The 21,177-nt window shown below is 37.6% G+C and overlaps 1 protein-coding gene across 1 annotated transcript in view; it reads right to left on the reverse strand.

The window, feature by feature from the left end:
* Immp2l (inner mitochondrial membrane peptidase subunit 2) overlaps window positions 1–4,353 on the reverse strand; it is an 893,720-nt gene extending 889,367 nt beyond the window's left edge. Inside the window, exons 1-2 of the mRNA XM_026408285.2 lie at window positions 4,294–4,353; window positions 3,802–3,874 (exon numbers count right to left, since the gene is read on the reverse strand). The gene's annotated coding sequence lies outside the window, so the exon portion shown is untranslated. The remainder of the gene's footprint in view (window positions 1–3,801; window positions 3,875–4,293) is intronic.
* Between the last annotated feature and the right edge of the window lie 16,824 nt (window positions 4,354–21,177).

The following is a 21,177-nucleotide window of genomic DNA, read 5'->3' on the forward strand; positions in this document are numbered from 1 at the left end:
TTACCATCACTGAATCTCACTTTAATCATGAATAACTATTCCATTTTTCAGAAAAAATATTTGTGTCCAAGGTCACATGGTTAAACAATGACAGGGCCCACCCTAAAATGGAGGAAGGTGAGCCTCCAGAATTTTTTTATGCCCCTCACTATCTCAAAATGGAGATGAATGTGTCCAGCCATTCTAGGTTGGAGCTCAAATTACATTTTTCTCCAAAACTTATTATTATATATACATTAGAGTATACACTTACCATTGTTAACAGAATGGACACTTGATGAATGAAAAATAATAAGTAAAAGGTTTAGCGCTCTCACCTGTACATGTAAATGCTATTTGTTATTTCATTCCTATAAGTACATCATTAACATATACACAATAGGCTTGAAATGAACCTTTGGAATACAACTGATTCCCAAGTGAAGCTTTTCTTCTAAGAATATTTTTGCTTCTACAAAAACTGAATGTAAAATCACCAAAGATAGAAATTATTTCACCTTGTTAACTTGTAAGAACAATGACACTAGAAGACACCTGTGGGAAATGTGCTTATCTGACCAGGTGCTCATTTTCAGTATGCTGTCATTTGAATAAAACATCATACTAAACCCTATAGACCAGAGCTTATAATAGATATGCTACAAACTACAGCAGCAGAGCTGATATGCCCATAATCTACTGACAAAATGTACTCCTTAGCAAAATGAAACCAGATGTCTGGTGTGAAATCAGATGTCTGTGGACTTGTCTTTCTCAGCTTCCAGAGCAGTATTAGATACACTAAATACACAGCTTAGCTGTATATTAAACCCACAACTTGGCAAAATCATGACAGTTTGGACATGAAGCGTCAGCATTTTTATTGTAATTCTTATAAACCAAAGACATTTCTGAAATAGAAATCCTAACTTTAAGCACTCAGCTAAATGCAGTAGTATGTCTTTCTCACTTTGGGAGCAGTGTCAGAGCATTTTAAACACATTATAGAAAGCTTTGCCCTTCATTTTTCAAGCTGACACTTTCTAAGCAGGACTGAAGAATGATCTGATAGGGGGAAATGGAGCCACATCAGTTGACAGTCCTTGTCCCAGATATCTTAGGATCAGATATGGTAGGTGATCTGTGAAAATGCATACTCCCAGGAATGCATAGCACCTATAGGAAAGTAAGTACTAGACTGTCTTCCACTATCAAAAGAAAGATCATAAAAAATGAGGAGTGATTAGACAGAAAAACAGGGAGGAAAATTAACAGTGAATATCTACATGCCAGGCACTGTTTTTTACACAGTCTTTTTTATTTACTCAGTATATTATTTTGACAAATGATAAATCAAAGAGCAGCTCTGTTTTAACTACTCCATAGTGACACAGTTAATAAAATAAAGGCAAGGATTATAGCCCATATCTAAAAGACTATAGGGGCTGGAGAGGTAACTGAGTAGTAGAGCTCTTGCCTAGCAATGCATAAGGCTCGGTTTGATTCTTCAGCCACAAAAAAATAAAGAAAAAAAGAAAAAAGAAAAAACAGCTTAGGAGCCAAAGCACAAGGATCATAAATTCAAAGCCAGCCTCACCAACTTAGCAAGGTCCTAAGCAACTTAATGAGACCCTGTCTCAAAATAAAAACATTAAAAATGGCTGGGGCTGGGGCTCAGTGGTTAAGCATACCTGGGTGGTTAAGCATACCTGGGTTCAATACCTGGTACCGAAAGAAAAAAAAAAAAGATTATAAAAGCCATGTTACTTCTACATGAGAATTTGAGGGAAAGCAAGGGATGATAGTAAATAGCCAAAATGGTGGAGGAAAATAAATTTATAATTTCATCAAAAAACAATATATACATGTATATACACATACATCTTATGTTTTATACATGTTCTACATGTATTAACATATAACTAAATTGTATGTATTTAACATATCGTTGTGTGCTAGATATATATAAGGAGCAAAAAGTTGAAGAAATAAATACCAAATTGTTAAAAAAAAAAAGTAGTTATCTTGAGAGTGGGCTTATATGAGACTAACTTCCTGCCTTTCATATTCCTGCAAGATTTAATTCTAAACAACTTGGTTTTAACCTTATAAACTTCTATAACCAAAAAAAGACAAAGGACATTTCTTGTTTCAATAAAATGCAGTTAAATGTACAAAAATCCATGCACATTAACAGTTTACTTCAGTATTTATTTTCCTACCAGCATCATCGTTAATTCTCCATATTTTCTAATATTAGGCCTTCTTATGGAAGAAGTAGTTAACTTCAATTCAAAAAGTTAACCCCAATTAATTATTGTACTCATACAATATATTTATTACATTGGAAAATCACTAAAATACTATTCATTTTAGGACACAAATTATGGTAAGTTATCCTTGAAAGTCTATTACTGACTGGAATAAGACAGAATAATAATACTGTTCTCCCCACAACACTATATAGACTTGCAAATCATTAAGATCCATAGTAGCCAGGCATGGTGGCACACACCTGTAATCCCAGCAGCTGGGGAGGCTAAGGTAGTAGGATCCTGAGTTCAGCAAAAAGGAAGACACTAAATAACTCAGTGAGACCCTGTCTCTAAATAAAATACAAAATTGGGCTGGGGATGTGGCTCAGTGGTCACGTGTCCTTGAGTTCAATCCCCCATACCAAAAAACAAAAGATCCATAGTATAGGAAAGTTTTTACACATAATTATTTTACACGTAATTATTCAGAAAATCCACAGAACACTGGTGCAAGGGCCCATCCAAAATGACCATCTCCAACAGTCTCTCACCATCCCACTTTTATCAAAGTGTTCAGCACATGGAAAGAAAGAGCCAACAAGCATGGATTCAGTCAGTACCTGAATACTTCATCAATAAACAACCACATCTGGTTTTTTTATAAAATAAATTATGTGGTCACCTGCCACTTGGGCACAAATTGAAGGCAAGTAACCAAGAAGCCAACGGTAAGATAGAGGTAAGATAGAGGGCATCTAGTTAAATAATTTAAAATGTTTATTTTTATGTGACATGTATGAGGCCAACGGGTTCACAACCATCTGAGAGAAGCTGTGTTTCATTGCCTCACACAGAAAACAGGAAATCAGTATACTAGTGAAGTGATGGAAAGGTCCCAGAGAAGAACCAATGAAAGAGAAGACCATGGAAATCACAGTGAACTTCCCAGGACTTCAATGTGCTGTTCAACAAATTTTCAAAAGTGAACAAAATGCTTATAAGAGGGCATCAAAGTGAAAGTCAAGAGTAAAGGGCCCAGCCTGGTAATTTCTCTCCTCCACAAATTTCCTCTTCCATAGCCCTGAGAGCAGATCCCAAAAGAACTTGGACATTTGTGATATTGGCAATAACACTGTCTTTCAGGATCCTAAAGAATTTTTTTCAGTACTCCTCTTTTAAAACATAAAAATCTCCAGAGGGGTTTCAATTAATTATCAATCAAGACCTTGATTCTTTAAAACCCTGCAGTCCCAGAGATTAGTCAAAGCTCTCTAATAAGATATGGGCCCAAGACAGGAACCCTATAGGACCAACCTTCCAAGTTAAAATAGGTGAAGGGAAATGAATTTTCTGTCAGGCCATTTGACCAAGTTCAAGCTGTCAAACTTCTAGGCAACTCTACAAACTGCAAACCTGCAAAAAGTCTTGGGCTAGAGGCCTTTGACCTTTGAAGGTGGGTCTTCAGTTTCTGGTGAAAAGTAGACTTTGGACACAAGTTTGTTTTCTCTCTCTCTCTCTCCCAGGAGGAAGCCCTAGCTCCTTCCACCCCTGATTGATCCTTACTTACCCTTTCTCCCGCTCTTCCTCGGTGAGAAGGGGTAAGTGGTTATTTTGTGCCCTCGCCCAATTTGGTCAGAACCCTAAAAGTAAAAAACGACAGAGACAGACACGTCCTTTAAAAATCTTTTTGCTCGAACCTGAGGAACTCCCACCACCTGCCCAACACTACCAGGCAGCCTGTCCCCACAGCGCTCCCTCATGGACAGGGTTGAGGTCAAGGGTAGGCGTGCTCTGGGGCGACCCTGCCACGGGGACCACCGGTTTCATAACCGAATAAGCCAGGAGGAGGAAAGACAGAAACCGCGGACCGCGCGGGCCTCAGATAAACATGCGCAGGCACACATGTTCTCGGTCGCCTTGCGGCCCAGCAGCTCTCCGCCTCCCAGAGCGCCCACTCCGTGGGACGCCAACCCTGGGGAAGAGTCCCAGGCCCAGGGGACCACCCAGGGTGGCCCGATCACCCACCCCCCACCCGCCGAGGGGGGCCAGCCCTCCGCACCGGCTGCTCCGCTCTACCCAGGGGAAGTCCCTGCGCGGGCCCCGCCCCCGCCGGCGGCAAGCCCCGCCCCGACCCCTAGCGCGAGGGCGGTGGCCCGAAGCTCCACCCCCGGCAGAAAAGCAGCCCTGGAGCACCGCCTGGGTCAAGCCTGAAACCTGGCCTGGATCTGCAACGGATCAGGAACAACACCCATTTGGCAAGCAATGACATGTATTAGAAGCACTTATGTAAACTCAGCACGGTACTCATGGCTTAGAGGGCAACAAAGAATGGAAAATCTAGGAAACCATCTAATCAGTTCCTCTCGTTATTTTACAGGCCTGGAAATCAATATCTTATAGTTCCTTGAATGCACAGCTATAGAGACCAAGCACTTCACTTTCTCTCTCTGCTTTCCTTTCCGGTGACTCCTTTTTATTCATGTACACACAGGAATACTATTCAGTTGTGCTGCCTCTAAGCAAAAAGAGTAATTCAGAATAGGTGAAATCACCTGTTAGAAAGTTTATACTTGAGTTTTCGCCATCAAATTTTCAAAAATACAAACTCTTAACTGGGTTCTCTGCTATAACCTACAAAGAAAGTGTAACAACTTATTTAATGGAAATAATTACTATATCATAAACTATTTTCTGCCATGCTTAATGACTTCATTCCACAAGTACTTAGGTCACAGGACCACCCTCTTCCAATGGCAGTCAGTACCTATTTATTATCTGGACTGGGTTTTTTTGGTATTGTGAACCCAAATTAAACAGGTCCTAGTCACTAGGACCTGACAGTCTGTGATGGAATGTACAACAGATAAACAAGCGAAGACAGGTGGATGTGGCTTTTATTATAGTGGAATGTGAATAAACATACAAAATGTTGCAAAGTTGATCTAACTTTGTCACTAAAATTCATCAGATGTGATTAAGAAGCAGTAGCAGAGGCCCTGATTGTGGCTCAGAGGTAGAATGCTAGCCTATCATGTGTGAGTCACTGGGTTCAATCCTCAGCAGCACATAAAAATAAATAAGATAAAGGTATTGTGTCCAACTACAATTAAAATTAAAAAGAAGTAGGAGGAGGAGGAGGAGGAGGAGGAGGAGGGGCAGTTTAAAAACCTGTATGATACTAACTATAAGACATCCTAGAAATGGAAAAACTGTAAAGACAATGAAAAGATCAGGGATGTGGGGAAGGAAGGGATGAACAGGAAGAACACAGGATTTTTAGGTCAGTAAAACTATTCTGTAACATACCATAATGACGATGCCTGTTATTATACATTTGTCAGAACCCACAGAATGTACAGCATGAAGATGAACCTTGATGTAAACCCCGAAGTTTAATAATGATGTTTCAGTGTAGGTTATCAATCACAAAAAGTATACTTCTCTGGTGCAGGAAGTTGATAGGGAGGCTGATCATGCCTGGTATCCAGGTATATATGGGAAATCTGTCCTTCCTGCTCCATTTTGCTCTGAAACTAAAACTACTCTTAAAAAAAAAAAAAAAAAAAAAAAAAGTTAAAGGAATTGAAGACAAGGGGCTGAGGCTGTGGCTCAGTGGAAGAGTGCTTGCCTAGCATGTGTGAGGCACTGGGTTCTATTCTCAGCACCACATATAAATAAATGAATAAAATAAAGGTCCAGACATCTAATATATATATATTAAATATATATAGACATCTAATATATATATATATATATATATATATATATATATATATATATATATATATATATATAATATATATATATATATATTAAAAGGAACTGAAGACAAGACTGTGAATATCCCATTTAGTTTAACTTATTCCAAGCTAAAACTCAAATTTGACAATTCATATCAACCATCACATTTCTGAAAGTTTTTCAAAGTTTTTACTATACCAGCATCAAGGAAACTTATATTCTTATTTGAACTGATATGAAAACATTTGAAATTTAATTTATATCCTTCATCAGGAACTTTTTGAGAAACTTTGAATATGAGTTATACCATCTGGAAAAATAAAACTTCGGTAAATAGTTATTAATCCCAGCTTTAGGTATGCTTACAATGAATAGTATATAGCTCCTTTTATATAAATAACATAAATGTGAGCCTAAAATAAAAATAAAACAAGCAATTATGGTTTCAAAATATATAAATATAGGGCTGGGGTTGTGGCTCAGCGGTGGAGTGCTCACCTAGCATGTGTGAGGTCCTAGGTTCAATCCTCAGCACCACATAAAAATAAATAAATAAAATTATTTTTTTAAAAAACATAAATATAGGGCATAAAGGTTTTTTTGGAAAAAATATAGCTTTACAATATAGCTTTCATTTTTAGTACAAAAAAAAACAGTCTTCCAGTTTGGGATTTTTAAGCATATTTCCAATTAATAAAAACCAGGGCTGTAGAATTTCAGGTCTGGACTATGGGATGGGCTTGGGATATCTTGCGCCACAAAACAAGTAATCCAAACAACAAATAAGATGTTAAAGGGACACAGAAACCAACATTAAGGGGCTCCTTTGGCCAAAGGTGGGACAAATTTAAGCATCAAAAAAAGTAATGTATGCAACTGTTTTAAAAATAATATATAAAAATCCATGATATCTTAATGACACTCCAAAGGAGAGGCAAAAAAAAAAAAAAAGAGGAAAAAAGAAAGAAAATCATTGGACACTATTACAAGTAACTAACACAAACTTCTTATTCTAAAATTGTCAGTTGAAAGAAAATTATTAAAACTTATATTGCCTTTTCTGATTAAACAATACTTCTGGAAATTAAATAGTTGTTGAGGGAAAATTTATTATTATTATTATTATTATTATTATTATTATTATTATTATTAAAGAAACAGTAGAATTGGAAAACCTCCATTTAACAATCCCACATGTAAAAAAACTGATTTAAGAAATAATCATCAATGGATGAAACCATTAGGTTACTGGTTGATGAGAAACTTAACAATGGAAATCAAATTGTCACCACCTGAGCCTAATCAAATATTGCTACAAGTACGACACCAGAAAATGTGTTTCCTGGTCTAATGTCATCTGAAGAGCTCCATATACTATGATGTGTTCTTGCCAGAAAAACAAAAAGGAAAACAAAAATGGAATCTAATCAACACTTATAACTGACTTCATTGCCTCTCAGAGACTTTCAAGAAACATGAGACTTAGAAGAAGAACTTAAATAACACCACAGAGACGTTAATGAAGAAATTTAGAATGTGAACACTCTATAAGATTACTGACACAGTTTTCTCTGTGCAACTAGTTGATAACAGGGGTGAAAAAAAAAAAAAGGAAAGGGGTCAGGAGAAGCTTCTGACCTGAGCATGATTCAAACATCAGAATTACAAAAAAGACCTATGACAACCATGGATGTGTGACTATGAACCAATATTAGACAATACCAAGGAAATATTGCTATTTCATCCAAATAATTTTATTGTACTTATGTAAAAATGTCTATAATTTTTAAAAGACATTCTGAAGTATATTGAAGTTAAATGACATACTCTGATATGTGCTTAAAATACTTCAAGAAAAATTAAAAAAGAGAGAAGAAAGATAAAACTATTGATGACAAAAAAAAAGATGCGTTGAATGTAGAGGATGCAGGGGTTCTTTTTACTTTTCTTTCTCTGTATGTTTGAAATTTTTCATAATGAATGTTTAAATATAAACTTATAACTTAAAGATTTTTTAATAAATAAATAAATAAAAATTAATGACTGCTTTAGCCAAGATTTCCTAGAAAACACAACTGAAACTTACAAATACTAACATTTTATTGGAGGGCAGGGCATATGCAAACCTAGAAAAGCAATAAGAGGAGAGAAGGGACAGAGGAAGGAGATACACAGTGATGTTTGTTTATAAGCTGGTTATAGCCTCACAGTTTACACCCTTGCTTGCTCAGTCACATGGATTGTCTCAAGAGGGCTGTATGATCCACTGTATAACAGTCATAGTCAGGAGGGCAAAGGGCAAGCATTTATTTGCTGGATTGCTTCTGCCTCCTTTCTATCTCTTCTATGAAAGAAATAAAGCACTTGAAGAAGAAGACTAGGGGGAGTGGCAGTGAAATGAAAATGAAGGCAAATAACTGTCTCATGATGTGACTGAGATTTATTTATTCTCACTATTTAGGTGACTCTCCAGTTTAGTAAAGACAACTTTTAATTTAACTTCTTGACTGGAATAATCATTCTGCTTAAGCTTTTTATCTCAAAAATAATTTATTCACAAATGTTATACATTGTATCCATGTAACACTGTACACCATAAACATTTACAATTAATGTGTCAATTAAAATATAGCAAAGTAAATAAAGAAATAATTTATTTAGGCGGTCTTTTTAAAAGTTATTTATTCTAATTTGTTATACATGACAGCAGAATGAATTTCAGCTCATAGTATACAAACAGCACAATTTTTCATATCTCTGGTTATACACAGAGTCACATCATTCATGTCTTTATACATGTAATAATGTCCATCTCATTCCACCATCTTTCCTTCCCCATACCCCATCCCTTTCCCTTGTACCCTTTTGCTCAGTCACATGGGTTGTCTCAAGAAGTCTTCCCTTCCTCCTGTGTTCCTCCCAACCCGGATTATGGATCAGCATCCACTTATCAGAGAGAACAAACATCCAGCCTTTGGTTTTATGGGATTTGGCTTACTTCACTTAGCATAATATTCTCCAGCTCCATCCATTTACCTGCAAATGCCATGATTTTATTCTCTTTTAATGCTGAGTAATATTTCATTGTGTGTATATACCAGTTTCTTTATCCATTCGTCTATTGAAGGACATCTAGTTTGGTTCCACAATTTACCTATTGTGAACTGTGCTACCATAAACAGTGATGTATCTGTGTCCCTGTAGTATGCTGACTTTAAGTCCTTTGGGTATAAACAGAGGAGTGGGATAGCTGGGTCAAATGGTGGTTCCATTCCCAGTTTTCTAAGGAATCTCCATGCTGCTTTCCAGATTTGTTGTACCAATTTGCAGTCCCACCAGCAATGTAAGAGTGTGCCCCTCCCCCCCCACCTCCTTGCCAACATTTATTGTTGCTTTTATTCTTTTTTTTTAATTTTTGTTGTTGTTGTTATACACAATAGCTTTATTTTATTTATTTTTATGTGGTGTTGAGGATCGAACCCAATGTCTTGCACATGCTAGGCAAGTGCTCTACCACTGAGCCCCAGTCCTAGCCCCTGCTTTTATTCTTAATAACTCCCATTCTGATTGGCATGAGAGGAAATCCTAGAGTAGTTTTGATTTGCATGTCTCTAATTACTAGAGATGTTGAACATTTTTTCATATATTTGTTGATTGATTGTATATCTTCTTCTGAGAAGTGTCTGTTCAGTTCCTTAGCCCATTTATTGATTGGGTTGTTTGTTTTTGTGGAATTAAAGTTTTTTTTAGTTCTTTGTACATCCTGGATATTAGTATTCTAACTGATATGCATGTGGTAAAAATTTGCTCCCATTCTGTAGGCTCTCTATTCACCTCACTGATTGTCTTTTGCTGAGAAGATTTTCAGTTTGAAATCATCTCATTTATTGATTCTTTATTTTATTTCTTGTGCTTTGGGGGTCTTGCTAAGGAAGTAGGGGCCTAATATAACATGATGAAGATTTGGGTCTACTTTTTCTTCTATTAGGCGCAGGGTCTCTGGTCTAATTCCTAGGTTCTTGATCCACTTTGAGTTGTGTTTTGTGCATGGTGACAGATAAGGGTTTGAGTTCATTTTGCTACATATGGATTTCTAGTTTTCCCAGCACCATTTATTGTAGAGGCCATCTTGTCTCCAATAATATGTTTTTGGCACCTTTGTCTAGTATGAGATAACTGTATTTATGTGGGCTTATCTCTGTGTCCTCTATTTTGTACCATTGGTCTACAAGTCTATTTTCATTCCAATATCATGCCATTTTTGTTCCTATTGCTCTATAATCTATAATATATATATATATATATATATATATATATATATATATATATATACACACACATACATACACATATACACTATATATAATATATATATATATACTATAGTATAGTTTGCGGTCTGCTATTGCGATGCCACCTGCTTCAATGTTCTTGCCAAGGATTGCGTTAGCTGTTCTGGGTCTCTGATTTTTTCCAGATGAATTTCATGATTGCTTTTTCTATTTCTAAGAGGAATGTCATTGGGATTTTGATTGGAATTGCATTAAATCTGCAGAGTGCTTTTGGTAGTATGGTCATTTTGACAATATTGATTCTACCTATCCAAGAACAAGAGAGATCTTTCCCTCTTCTAAGATATTCTTTAATTTCTTTCTTTAGTGTTCTGTAATTTTCATTGTAGAGGTCTTCACCTCTTTGGTTGATTCCAAAGTTTTTGTTTTGTTATATTGTTTTGAGGCTATGTAAATGGGGTAGTTTTCCTAGTTTCTCTTTCAGAGGATTTGTTACTGATGCACAGAAATGCATTTGATTTATTGGTTTTATATCCTGCTACTTTGCTGAATTCATTTATTAGTTCTAGAAATTTTCTTATGGAATTTTTTGGATCCTTTAAATATAGAATCATGTTGTCAGCAAATAGCGATAGTTTGAATTCTTTTCCTATCTGTATCCCTTTAATATCTTTCATCCATCTATTTGCTCTGGCTAGAGTTTCAAGGACTATGTTAAATAGAAGTGGTGAAAGAGGTCATCCCTGTCTTGTTCCAGTTTTTAGAGGGAATGCTTTTAATTTTTTTTCCTTTTAGATTGATGTTGGTCTTGGGCTTAGCATAGATAGCTTTTACAGTGTTGAGACGTTTTCCTATTATCCCTAGTTTTTCTAATGTTTTGAACATAAAGTGGTGCTATATTTTGTCAAATGCTTTTTCTGCATCTATTGAGATAATCATATGATTCCTGTCTTTAAGTCTATTGATATGATGAATTACATCTATTGATTTTTGTATGTTGAACCAACTTTCAATCAACAAAACCACAGTCACATAAATGACTACAGAAACTTAAAGTAAGAGATGGCTTTACTCTGGAACCCTGCACTCCACATGTGCTCTTGTACATCTTTACATGGGCTATGTAAGTGAGACTTGACTGCAGGGGACCCAAGTCCATGGGAAGGTCTTTTGAACCTCCTGGAACAGTGAGATCATGAGAGGCTTGTGAGGAGGTGCAACAAGACGATTTCTCATTCACCTCCCTATGCGTGGAGGTGACTGCTGTGACCCAGATTTCCACTACTTGCTATGTTCTGAAGAGGTATAAGATTTTCTGCCTCATCCTCTTTGGGGTACAGCTGCTGGCTGTAAAAATACTTAGGTAAAGCATGGCACTCAAGCCTTAGCAACAGGATGTCCTGTTGTCCAAATTGCAGCCATCAGGCCCCCCTTTTTATTCAGTGGCACTCAGTGCCAGGGACACCAGAATTGGTACCTTTGGGTACTCTTGCTTCTGTAAGTACTAAATTTTCTGAATCTAAAAAATGGCAGCTCATTTTTCCCTGTTGGCCAAAACTATCAGTCTTGCCTTGGCCAACTCTAGGAAGGAAATTTTGACTTTTTTTTTTTTTTAACCCTAACAAGATTCTTTACCCTTTTCACCCTCTGCTCAGCCTACAGTATCAATAATCAGTAGCCAGTAAACAAACTGATCAGAAGATATGAAAGACTTAGATTCACATTTTTAGAAGCAGTAACCCTTCTCTAAATGTTATAGAATAATTTTTTGGTCAACAATCAAAGGAGTCTTCTTTCTCATGCCTACTTTCCTATTAATTGATAGGTTATTATTAAATGTCAGTTCAAGATTCAGACCTCCTAAAAAATAATGATCCATCATAAAGGACTTTTTGTGGGTTTTTTCTTTGGTCAAGGGAAGGTGCTAGGGAGTGAACCCAGGGCCTCACACATGCACCTGTGCCCTACCATTCAGCTACACCCACATTCCCATTATAAGGGTCTTCCAAAAAAATTATTTTCTACTCATGATTAAATATTATTCACATTAGGTTACAATAGTCTAGGAAAAAATAGAGAAGCATCAAAGAGTGAGCTCTACTCACAATTTTACAGGTGGGTGACCTGTCTATCTTTTTTCCACAAGATGACTAGCAATGATGTCAACTAATGACAATTTTGCCTTTCTTATTTGGTACACTGAGAGTCAGGGTTCCTCTATTCTTTTATCTGTTATAATAAAGTAGCAAATGGAAAATTAATGAGTGAGGAAAAACTATAAAGGTACCCCTCAAACTACTTTCGTGCCTCTGATTGACTGGACATGCCCCTAAATTAGGGGAGGTAGTTGATTCACCCTGTTTTGATGCAGCAGGGTTGGGTGGAAGTTCACTTCTTGGTTCTCCATTGGGCCTCCTTGACACCAGGGAACAGAGGGAGGTAAGCAACTTGCCCAGACTCCTACACCTTGTCCTGTCTTATGGATGCCAGGTGGGTATAGAGGCTCAACAACTTGCTGGGCCCTGTTTACTTGGGGGTTGGGGGTGAGCAGAGGCTGACTAGTCACACATCCTTTTTAGTCTTGTTGATGCCAGGTGGGGGTGGTGACTCAGCTTCCTGTTGGTCCCCAGTGACACTGGGCTGGGGGAGGCCTGATGAGAGGGGAACTGAAGCACAGCTGTGACAAGCCCAGCATGCTGCCACCTCATTAAGCCTCCTTGTGGTATAATCTCAGCTCATTGCTGAAGTTTGCTGACACTATCCTGGCCGGGAATCAGAGCAGTACCTGTTTCTGCCAGGCAGGAGATAGAAGATCAGCTCCTCACTCAGCCAGCCACTATCACCCTGTGGGGGAATCAGGGCTGCTGCTGTTTTCAGCCTGTCAAGTAGAAAATCAGCTTTCTGCTCAGCCCTACTAAAACATGGAGGCAGAGAGGTGCCGTTTTCTATCTGTGTTTGATTGGAGCAGGGCAGACACTGACAAAAAGTTTTTTTTAGTATGTTATTGGCACTTTCTGGGATATATGGGAAGCAATAAGGAAATCCAGGAAGCTCAGTATAGTGGCACTCCTCAGGTCCTCAGGTTCCTAAGTGGTCTCCCTTCTTCTTCTTTCAACCTTGTTTTCCTATACTTGTTTGTTGAGTTACACTCGGAGGTTTTCATTTGTAAGAAGACCTAAAAGGAATGGGACTACTTCAGTATTCCCAGAACCAAAAGTCCTCTTTGAAAATACTTTAATAGAGAAAATGCAAGGAAGAAATGGTTTTTTACATAATATTTCAACATAAAATCAGGAACCTATCTAAAATCAGAATTTATCAAAAGCCATATGTATTGGGCATCAAAGAGCACACCTATAATCCCAGATACTTGGGAGACTGAGGCAGGAGGATCACAAGTTCAGGCCAGCCTCACTAACTTAGTGAGACCATGTCTCAAGACAAAAATATTTAAAAAATGGAAAGGACTAGGAATGTAACTCAGTGGTCTAGCGCCCCTGGGTTCAATCCCTAGTATTAAAAAAAAAATTTTGCAGTATGTATCAATTTCCAAAATTGAAATGTCCTTAATTATGTGTGCTAAAACACTCAACTTCAAAATGCACTTTGATGCTCTCTTAAAAATTCAACCAATGTCAATGCAACATGAAAAATAAATTTTCTAATTATGAGATTTGTCACCAAACAAGGATAAAAATGATCAGATAGGGAAATTCATGCTTTGTATATCTTAAATTTTTATTTTTTTTTTGTTTCTTTGTTTGTTTGTTTTGGGACAGGATCTTGCCATGTTGCCCAGTTGTCCTCAAACTCATAGGTTCAAGCAGTTCTTCTGCCTCAGGCTTTCAACTAGCTGGGACTAGAAGCATACATGACACCCCATCCAGCTCAAATTTGTAATTTTAAGAATGATTAATTTTAAGTATTTGTATTGTTATCTTTCAGCTTTTAAATTATTTTTATCTGATGTTTATTGTTATGATTTTCTCTTCTTTTAACTTTTTCTATTATTAAGTAGTTTTTTTTAACATATCACTGACATATATGCTATGGTCAAATGCATTAAAATAGTGTCTTTGTCTTTACAGAAAAATTCTGACATTTGTACTATTACTCTATCATTAAAAAATGATATACCACATATTATTTTGGTCATTCATCATTATTTTAAAACAGGTAGCTATTTAAAAAAAACATAATAAATTATGATTTGGGGGATTATCATATTTTTATTGGAATTAGAAGACATCTGTGAGGGATTTAGAAATGCTATAAAAATACAGTGAATGCTGAGACCAATTATAATATTAACAGAGCTTTTTTTCCTACTTCTTCTTTTTCAATGATCAATCCTTAATCAAAATGTTTCTCTCTCCAATTTGTATGTCAAAACTTACTGGGTCATTCCAGACTTACCAATACAGAGAAATCATGATATATGCTTAAATAGCCTGTAAATGTTTAGTCTATGGACAAAAGGGCTTAGATGAGAATTTGATAGCCATCTCAATAAACTTCAAGGGCTGTCTTGAACAAGACAGAATGCATTTATTCTGCAACTCAAGAGGAAAGAATTAGGCTAAATGAGATGCAATCACAGAGAAGAATATTTTGGACACACACACACACACATACAACCTCTATCTAGAAATTAGACAATTTTGAAAAGAGAGAAGATGGTTTTAAGAAAAAGTGATTTGGGGGCTGGGGATGTGGCTCAAGCGGTAGCGCGCTCCCCTGGCATGCATGCGGCCTGGGTTTGATCCTCAGCACCACATATAAACAAAGATGTGGTGTCCGCCGAAAACTAAAAAATAAGTATTTAAAAAAAAATTCTCTTTCTCTCTCTCTCTCTCTCTCTCTCTCTCTCTCTCTCTCTCTCTCTCTCTCTCTCTTTCTTTTTTTAAAAAGAGAGAAAAAGTGATTTCATGCCAAATCTGTAATACCACCTATTTGGGACATGGAGGCAGGAGGATTACAAGTTTGAGGCTAACCTGGGCTACTTAGCAAGACCCCATCTCAAGATAAAATAGGACTGAGGATGTAGCTCAGTAATAGAGTGTTGGCCTAGCATGTACAAGTGAAGCCAGAATTCGATAGGCAGTCAGTGTAGATAAGGTGAATCAAGGCAGGTCAGGTCAAGGAAGCCAATTTTGAGTGAGACTGGGAAGTTGGAGACTGTCCCCTGAGGGATCTTATCAAGAACCTGCCCCTGCTGCAACCTGTTGCAAAGGTAACCTGTCAGGAATTTCTCCTCCCTACAGGGAGCTATAAGGTTGTTAATGTGTCCCAGTCTATTCCATCCTGCCCTTCCCCCCTCAGCCCATCTGTTTTCCACCTTTTGGCCTTCCCACTAAGCATTCCTGGATCTAGTCACATAGGCAGAAAGATAAAGGGGGTGGGGGGGAACACAGGAGAACAAAGGAATCCTAGGACATATTAAAAGGGCAGAACACCTGGGATATCATGATACCAGCTATGGCCCCCTTCTTCCTCCAGGGAGAAGTCTATGTTACCCCTTTTTAAATACACCCTGCTTCATATGCTTGCCTGGGGTGTTTCTCTAATGTTCAAACTTCAACACGTGGGAAGCAGGACTGTCACCAATAACCAGTGGTATCACAAGGCCCTGGGTTCAATCCCAAGTACTACAAAAAAAAAAAAAGAAAGAAAGAAAGAATGATTTCCTGTCAAAGGAAAAAGCTAATAAACCATCTATTGGAGATATTATCAAAGAACTCTAAAGCGTTTATGATTCTGTCTCTATTGTTACATTTTGTTCTCTTAGTGAGATACATAGAACATATATTAAAACTGCTCTTTATGGAAAAGAATAAAGTTCAAAGAGTATATTGGTTAGGATCCTCATCAATTATAAAGCAACTTGAGCCAGCCTATACAAAAACTAAACCAACCAACCAAACAAACAAACAAAAACACTATAAAGAGTGAGTGTTATTTCCCAGAACCCAAGGGCAGTGGAGGCAGCTAGGCTACAGGATGGGACTAAAGCCATCATAACCTTATCTCTCTTGATTGTGTTTCAATCATACATCTGCTTTGTTTTCAATTTCTGAAGATGCATTTTCTATCCTTCACAACCACATAATAGGTAGAAGATGTTTACTCCACAGCTCCTGAGTTTACATCTCCATCATTTGGGAGACCCCTCCAGAATAATTGGGTGCCTCAATTTTTTGACACTTGGGAGCCATTTACTCATTTCCCCTTATGAATTACACATCAACTGAGAAATGGCCACAGTAAAACTGGATTAGAGAATGTGGTTTGGACAGAAAAAGTAGTTTTCTACAACTTTCCTTTGAAATAACTTACCCAATCCAGGCAGACCATCCAGCAAATGCATTTCTTGCATCTCAAGAGCAGGCCTGACCTGATAAGCTTATCACGTAAGGAAGGCATCAGGAGGTGACCACACTCCATTTGCACACATGTAGAAGGAGAATAAAGCGTTTGGTCAGGCATATGGAATGACTTTTTCTCAACTTACTAATGAAGTCCATCAACTCCTACGAGGATGAATTGCTTTAAAATGGAGAGAAAGACATAATTTTTTTCTAATAGATTAAGAAACTTATACAATGGGCTAAGATAGGAACTTGGCAATAGGAAAAGAATATCCCGCGCCGATTCTTATTCCTGGAGACAGAGATGCTAACTGACCCACTTTGAATCAGATGTTTGCCTTGGTCCAATTATGGCTTCATCAGGATGTTAAAAATGGAAATAACAGCATTGTCAGCAGAACATCATGGATATGACAGGCAATTTCTGCTAAAAGATGAATAAGCCCTACAAATATACTCAGAACATACATACTTCTTCCTTTACATGATATATTCCTACTAATAAGATTCAATTACCCATGTTCAAATGCAAACATACACACACACACACACACACACACACACTCTCTCTCTCTCTCTCTCTCTCTCTCTCTCTCTCTCTTTCTCTCTCTCTCTCTCTCTCCCTCCCTCACACATGCCCTGCAATGGAAAAATATCCAAAGTAATGAGCAGATAATCTATTACATTTGAAATTGATGCTATTTGGGGGCCAACACTCTCGAGCACAACTTCCAGGTGATGCTTGTTTCCTCCTAAACTAATTATAGTTTCCTTCCCATTTTCTTACATTTTCAGTATTACAAATTTTAATAAGTCTAACCACAAACTCCCAGTTCAAGTTTAATCAGATTTAATTCTTAATCACCTCCAATATAGTACAAAATACTTGGAGGAAATACCCACATAGAGAGGTAACAGTGGAAAGAAAAGTCTATAGAATGATCACTGATCTAGAATATAAGTCTTATTAAGCCAGATAATGGCAGATTGGAAAAGTAGAAGAATTAGTGATTAGTGTGGGCATAATTTTGGCTACTTCTGCAATTTTCTCAGTGATCCAATAGTGAACTTCTACTAATTTCTCCTTGGATTATGTCTGAAGGTTTTCAAAGAATTGAATCTGAATTCTTTCCTGGAGAAAGTGAACTATGAACCCCTTTTACCAGGTTTAATTTGGGGTGGGGGTGTTTCTTTTGTTGTGTTTGTTTTCACTTTTTCTGGCACATTAGTGCCTATAATGTCTGGTTAGCTGTCACATTCCTTTTGGACTCAATTTATTAAAATCCAACATCTAAAATTTTGTTAATCCTCTTCTCTCATGGTGCACAAAACACAACTCAAAGTGGATCAAGGAACTAGGAATTAGATCAGAGACCCTGCGCCTAATAGAAGAAAAAGTAGGCCCAAATCTTCACCATGTCAGATTAGGACCCAACTTCCTTAACAAGACTCCTAAAGCACAAGAAATAAAATCAAGAATAAATAAATGGGATGGTTTCAAACTGAAAAGCTTCTTCTCAGCAAAAGAAACAATCGATGAGGTAAGAGAGAGCCTACATTTTGGGAGCAAATTTTTGCCACACACATGTCAGATACAGCACTAATCTCCAGGATATATAAAGAACACAAAAAACTTAATACCAAAAAACCAAACAACCAAATCAATAAATAGGCTAAGGAGCTGAACAACATTTCTCAGAAGAAGTTATACAATTAATCAACAAATATATGAAAACATGTTCAACATCTCTAGTAGTTAGAGACATGCAAATCAAAACTATTCTAATATTTCATCTCATGCCAGTCAGAATGGCAGTTATTAAGAATATATGGAACAATAAATGTTGGCAAGGAGGTAGGAGGAAAAGGGCACACTCTTACACTACTGGTGGGACTGCAAATTGGTACAACAAATCTGGAAAGCAGTATGGAGATTCCTTAGAAAACTGGGAATGGAACCACCATTTGACCCAGCTATCCCACTCCTCTGTCTATACCCAAAGGACTTAAAATCAGCATATACAGGGACACAGGCACATCAATGTTTATGATACACAGTTCACAATAGGTAAATTGTGGAACCAAACTAGATGTCCTTCAATAGACGAATGGATAAAGAAACTGTGGCATATTACACAATGGAATATTACTCAGCATTAAAAGAGAATAAAATCATGGCATTTGCAGGTAAATGGATGGAGTTGGAGAATATTATGAAGTAAACCAATCCCGAAAACCAAAGACCGGATGTTCGTTCTATCTGACAAGAAGATGTTGATCCATGGGAAAAATGGAGAAACTTTGATGGGGCAAAGTGGGGGATGGGTAGGGAGGGGGGAGGGGGGCAGGAAAGATGGTTAATGAGATGGACATCATTACCCTAGGTACATGTATGACTGCACATACAGTTCAACACTACACTGTGTACAACCAGAGAAATGAAAATTAGTGCTGCAATTATGTACAATGAATCAAAATGCATTCTACTGGCATCTATACCTAATTAAATTAAATTAATTAACTAAAAAAAGAAGTGAAGTTAGATTTTGAAGGTATTAAACAATATTAAATAGATGTTTCTTTTTCTGTCAAAAAAAAAAAAATCTTGTTAGGCCAGGCATGGTGGCAAATGCCTGTAATCCCAGGGGCTTGGAAGGCTGAGACAGGAGGATTGCAAGTTCAAAGTCAGCCTCAGCAATTTAGCAAGGACCTAAGCAACTCAGTGAGACCCTGTCTCTAAATAAAGTACAAAGCAGGTATGGGGATGTGGCTCAGTGGTGGAGTGCCCTGAGTTCAATCCCCGGTACCCCCCCCCCAAAAAAAAATCTTGTTAGCTCATGCCCTGAAAATTTCCAGGCTTCTGAACTGAATATCCAGTACTTGCCCACTCAACTCAGTCCTTTGTTTGTCATTCATACTATTCTCCAGGACATGAGTTAGAATATCTGCCCTGGTGTAAGGTAGCCAGAATAGGAGATCTGTATTTTTTCAATCACTTATGAATATTGTCCCTGTTTTTCTATTTTATCCAGTGAGAGGGGTACTCTAAAAGGATGAGAGTGAAGAGGTAGGTTTATGGTCAATGTTTCCCCACTTTTATGTTTCCTTCAAGCTATCCCCATTCCTGTTTCTAGGATCCTGCACTTTCCCAGTCAAGAGATTTATTTATTTATTTTCTATAAAATTGGGAGTCAATTCAAGACATGACTACTACAACTACCATCTTCTTGATTGATTTTTCTTCTTCTGAAACTGATCAGTCTTTTTGGAAGCTTGAACTTCCTCTATGTGCTTCCAATCAAGCAAAACCAACTTGATTTTTTTTCTTCTACTATACCTTTTATTGGTAGCTACAAAAAGATAGCTATATATTAATATTCCCCACCAAGACCCCTGATGGCTTTGTGGACAATGGTATGTGTTGTAAGAGACAATGAGTAATTTTGACTAGTTACTTCACTATTGCATAAAGATGACAAATTTCTAGCCCAAGATTGGTGTATAGAATAGACAGGGATTGAGTTTCCTCCCTAACCCACATCCTGCCTTAACTTTACAAGTCCTTCTTTACTAATTAAGAATGTCTTACTTATAACCCTATCACAGGTTACAGTTCTTATATTAAATGTCTTTGTTGCCACAAAAGGGATGTAGCAGCAACTATCTCATGTTAGCCTAAGCAAGAAAATAGTTTCAGAATAAAGGAGTCAGTGATGTAGCTCAGTGGTAGACAGCACTTACCTACCATGCATGAGGCCCTGGGTTCAATCCCTAGCACCAAATAATAAATTTAAAATAATAATAAAGAAGAGCAGTCAGGACTGTTGAGGGCCACAGCCGAGTCGGGATGAAAGTAGTGGTTGAGAGGTGATGCCAGCTAGCCATTAAGATGATGAGTTCTTGAGGAGTTGCCGTTGAGTTCCGGTTGAGCTCTTGCGGGCATTCCTGAAGAGTTCGAGTTGGTTGGTAAATTTCCGGTGGTGGGAGTTCCGGATGGCGTTCCGGAGAGTTCCCAGGGAGCATGAGGGGAATGTGCTGGTGGAGTTCAGAAATAAAGTTTTTGATTTGTGCCCAGCCAGACTGCAGCACAGGACTGAGGAAGAAACTGAAAAGTTAGATATTTATTCATCTCTCTTATTTTTTTCTGTCTGCATGTTTGTTTCATTTTTCTCTCTAAAGATAGGTTTTCTCTGGCTGAGGATATAGCTCAGTTGGTAGAGTGCTTGCCTTGCATGTACAAGGCCCTGGCAACACACACACACACACACACACACACACACACACTCACTCACTCACATACAAAGAGAGGTTTTCTCAGTCCATATTCCAGGTAGATTATGGCCACTCACAGCTTTCAAATTTATGTCTCCTTTTTTGGAGAGACCAAGAATGGTATGCTAAAATCATACTGGTTTTTATTCAGGTATATCTAGAGAGAAAACCTGATAGACCAAGTTTGTCCTTCCAGTGAGACTTGATCAGAGGTGTTTGCCCAACATTCAGATATCTTTCTAATTTTAGACAATCTCAAATTAAGTGGAC

This window comes from Urocitellus parryii, chromosome 3 (genome assembly GCF_045843805.1).
Source record: "Urocitellus parryii isolate mUroPar1 chromosome 3, mUroPar1.hap1, whole genome shotgun sequence".
Classification (NCBI taxonomy): domain Eukaryota; kingdom Metazoa; phylum Chordata; class Mammalia; order Rodentia; family Sciuridae; genus Urocitellus; species Urocitellus parryii.